This window comes from Setaria italica, chromosome II (genome assembly GCF_000263155.2).
Source record: "Setaria italica strain Yugu1 chromosome II, Setaria_italica_v2.0, whole genome shotgun sequence".
In the NCBI taxonomy this organism is placed as follows: Eukaryota; Viridiplantae; Streptophyta; class Magnoliopsida; order Poales; family Poaceae; genus Setaria; species Setaria italica.
Genome location: NC_028451.1, coordinates 10141065 through 10145732, shown reverse-complemented (window position 1 = coordinate 10145732; position 4668 = coordinate 10141065).

Sequence of the window (4668 nt, the reverse complement as noted above, 5' to 3'; positions counted from 1 at the left end):
TATAGAACCGCTCCCCCGTCTTTGTTTCTAGAGAAGCCTTTTTCTCAGGTGATTACATCCTCTAACAGGGAAGCCGCCACCGTGGACATTTTTACTCCCCTAGGATGTTCCTTTAAACCCATTTTGAATGCCCCCCCCCCCCCCCCCCCCCCCCCCCACCAACCTGAATTACTGAAGCTAATTGTTTTGAGAGTTGGCGAGCTAATGCGTAGGCAACCAAAGCCGAAATTATGCTTCAGCAAGAGGGTTTCCAGAACAGCGCAACCGGACAGCAGGTGCTGAAGGGCGTCCTCGTAAATGGTGACGCTGCACAGGGCAAGTCTCTTGAGGTGGGGAAAGTTCAGCGACTGCTCCATCTCTCCCTCTCCGGGAAAGACGCAGTGGCCAAACTCAGCAACGCAGAGGGTCGATGCGAAGCGAAATGCAGATGGCGGCAAGGGGTGCCGCCACGACGGCGAGTCCAATAAAGATAAGCTCAACTTGATCTCCCCGAGGCTGGTAAGCTTTCCGGAGTTCAACCAGCCATCGATCTCAGCGAAGCGGTCGCCTGCGGGGAAGTCGGCGAGGGCGAAGCACCGGCCGCGGCCGTGATGCTCGGAGAGGATCTTGGTGGCCAAGGTGATGCGCTTGGGGAACGAGAAGGAGAGGCTTGTGTCCACCTGCAGGTTGAGAGGCGCGTCGCTCCAGAGGGGCCGCCACCGCCGGGAGACGGCCTGCGTGCGGGCGCCGTCCCTGGTGGGAAGGAGGCTGACGATGCCATGGAGGACGTTTTCGTGGCGTGATCGGGATTAAAGCACATTTAATCCCGATTCTTAATACAAACCGAGATAAAAGTAAGGTCTTTTATCTTGGTTTATGATCACCCGCGATAAAAGGTCCCCTTTTATCTCGGTTTATGATCAATCGGGATAAATGGGTACTTCCAGGTGGGAATCAAAAAGTTCCTTTTATCCCGGTTTTACTTTATAACCGGGATAAATAGGGCCTTATCCTGTTTTTCATCTCACGGGATAAATGGAGGCCTTCTCCTGTTTTTCATCTCCCGATTGGTTTTTTGGAAATTTATTCGATTTATGTTTTCACTGGATTTCAGAATGCAAAAAATAAGATATTACATATTTCAGACATGCAAAAATATATTAAATTAGCAAGTTTGTTTACAATAAGTCTTAACTGGTCATAAATTCTATACTATTTCTTTTTGCTTCTATTTGGAAATTTATTCTATTTATGTTTTCACTGGATTTCAGGAAGCGAAAAATAAGAATTTTACATATTTCAAACATGCAAAAATATATTAAATTAGCAAGTTTGTTTACAATAAGTTTTAACTAGTCCTAAATTCTATCCTATTTCTTTTTGCTTCTATTTGGAAATTTATTCTCGTCGGGTGGAACTTGTAGGCATCAGATCTCGTCGGGTTTCGTTGGATTTTATGAAGCAAAAATTAAAACTTTACATATTTCAAACATGCAAAAATATATTTAATTACCAATTATATTTACAATAAGTTTGAATGACTCATTAATTCTACACTAGTTATATTACCTTTCTTAAATAATTATTTTACTGCATCACTATCATCTATGATTAATCCTAGAGGGCAAACAATCTGTTTAGCTTCATATGTTGTGGATGGCAATTCATTATTCTCGGGAAGAATCTTCTTGATAATTTCCAACATTAGTATCGCAAACTCAAATATTGCTGAAAGTTTACATAGAAATACATAAATTATTTAGCTCATATTTAATTTACAAATAACTAAACTATTAAAAAATTCAGTATTTCCCACACAATTTACTTATTCTAAAAATGGCTAATTCGATACCTCTATCTAAAAAGTACTAAAGTCTGAAATTACACCTACAATTTATATGGCTAATTTATAAATATCCATCACATTGTAGCTCAAAAACATATATAAATACAAATCCTCTACATACTTAACAACAAACAAACTCATTTTTCTCCCTCTCTAAAGTATAAAATAAAGCTTAACAACAATAAATGAACGGAGCATGAAGTAGCTAACCTTCACAACATTTTGGATGAATGAAATCCCCACGGAAACAAGGAAAAAAAATTCAGCAGCAGCTCCCCTAGACTTGCTTGGGCGCCATGGAGAGGATGAGCTTCTCTGTCTTTGTGGAGTGGAGTGGCTCGGGCTAGAGGAGTGATCCCTCCTGTAGATAAGATTTTACCCCGATTGGTAAATCCAACCGGGACAAAAGATTATAGCTTTTGTCCCGGTTGTTGTTTACTCCCGGTTGGTAATCCAATCGGGACAAAAGCTCCATCCCTTTGTCCCAGTTTGAATTACCAACCAGGAGTAAAACGGTTATCCCGGTTGGTAACTCCAACCGGGACAAAAGGTTGGATCTTTTGTCCCAATTGGTGGCTCCAACCGGGGGTAAAGGGTGGCGCCATAGATGCCCGGAAACTAGCCGTTTTAACCAAGACTAAAGGGTGGCCTGTAGTCCCGGTTGCAAAAAAGGAACCGAGAGTAAAGGTGCGCCCTATTCCAGCTTACCATGGCACACCCCCTTTTCTTCCGGGCCGAAATTAAACCGAGACTAAAGGGGGTGGTATTTAAAGTCAGTTCTCTATTAGTGAAACATATACACATGAAACATGGAACAAATCATAGAACTTCCAAAAAATAAACAAAAATAAACTAGAGCCGTGGATAAAAGAGGGTAAAAAAATAAAACCAGCATCACATGGAATGGAAGAAAACATCAGGGAAAAAAGGTGACAAAAAAATAGTTTTTAATTAATGTGAGCCAGCTGCAAGAAACGATACCAAACCAAGGGTGTTCCGAATGTGTCTCCAAAGTAGTCTATGGTAATTAAAATATTTCTTGCAACCTAGAAGAACCATTGTACAAGTAGCTCATAGGGCTTGAATAACAAAAGCCCCCCATACCACTATGGCCAGTCCATAAGCCATTAAAAAAATCATACTTTTGCATTTCCATTGTATACAAACACTAAACAAGTAAAATCAGCCAACCAAAAGTGAGGGTGGACAATTTTTTTTACTTTAGTGGCACTTGTCTTATTTCTTAACATTGTATCTCTTACCATAACTAAGAACTGCCCAGCTGGGGACCCCACTTATATGGGCTGGTTTGCCAAAAGCATTACGGTTGCCCAAATATAAGCAAGTAAAGTGGGCTTTGCAGACAGCTATTGGTCCAATAGACGGACCGGAGTATTCTCGGGCATGGTTCTCTGAGCCAATCATTGACATAATTATCATCTGCCTTTGCATAGAAGCCTTGAGGGATATAGAGATGCCGAAAAGGATGGATTAAATTAAGGTCCAAATACCTAAGTCATACCATGGACCTATTTTTCCCTCCCACTTATGCCTAGAACCGGGCATGTTAATCTATGAAACAAACTTCAAATATACAAAGTATTATCACAAACTTACCTCCTATAGCGCTCAACTCCAAGGAAATAATGAGAAAAACCTTTGCCTCCACATTTTCTATTTTTAGCAGCAGTTCCTCAATTTGTGGTTGGAACTGTGCTGGTCTGCTTGGGGAATAAGAAGCGGTGCAGGGTTTTATGCACTATTTTAAGGGTGGTTGACCCTAAGAACCACCCTAGAAATAAATTTACAGGGATGGTTCATAGCATCACCTGGCCCCTGCAAAATAGCACGATTTTTCGGGAGTGGTTGACACTGTGAACTGCCCCTAGAAATGTACCACCCCGGCCCTAGAAATGAAGGTGATTTCCACCTAGACTTGGAAGGCCCACTCATACTCCAAAGGTTGGATGTTCGTGAGATGAGAAAGTCAAAGACATCCAGGGGCAGTTTGCTGCGTGGACTGCTTGACGTTTTAAATAGCTGTCAGTGGAGGTTATAGCAGTTATAGCATACTGACGCAGTGGACACTAGGACAGTGTTCTTTTCATGCTACTTGACATATGCCCTAGGCCTTGTTTAGTTGGCCAAATTGGAAGGTGCCAAATTACTGTGCTGGCACTGTAGCACACTGTAGCGTTTCGTTTGTATTTGTGAATTATTGTCCAAACATTGACTAATTAGACTCAAAAGATTCATCTCGCAAAGTACAACAAAACTGTACAATTAGTTTTTAATTTCATCTACATTTAGTACTCCATGCATGTACCGCAAGTTTGATGTGATGGGGAATCTTCTTTTTGCATAGTGCCAAAGTTGGGAGTTAGGGGTGAAGTAAACAAGGACCTAATAGCGGCGATTAGCGCATTAAATATGTGGAATAAGAAGTAATTTGTGCCGCTAAGTAACAGTCAGATTGAAATCAGCATGGGCTGTGGACCTAAATTGCACCGCGGGGGCCCAAAATGACCACAGAGTAGCTGTGGCTGCTGGGAACCACATAACCGGCTAGCCATTCCTTATTCAATTCTCTAAAAATAACGGAGGCGGCGGCAAGACCTGAGGTGGTACCAACATTGGTGACTTTGTAGTGGTGCCTGCAACTGTGGTTACGACCGGATTTAGAGGCAGTGGATCTGCCATCTACTGCTACCAGCGGCTGCAACCAGCTACAACAGCGGCAGGACCTGTGATGCCGTCGGCGTCTGCTACCTGCGGCACTGGCGCTTGTGGTCGGCTGTGGTGGCTGCTGAGGAAGACAAAGACCTCCTCCACGCCATTTGTCC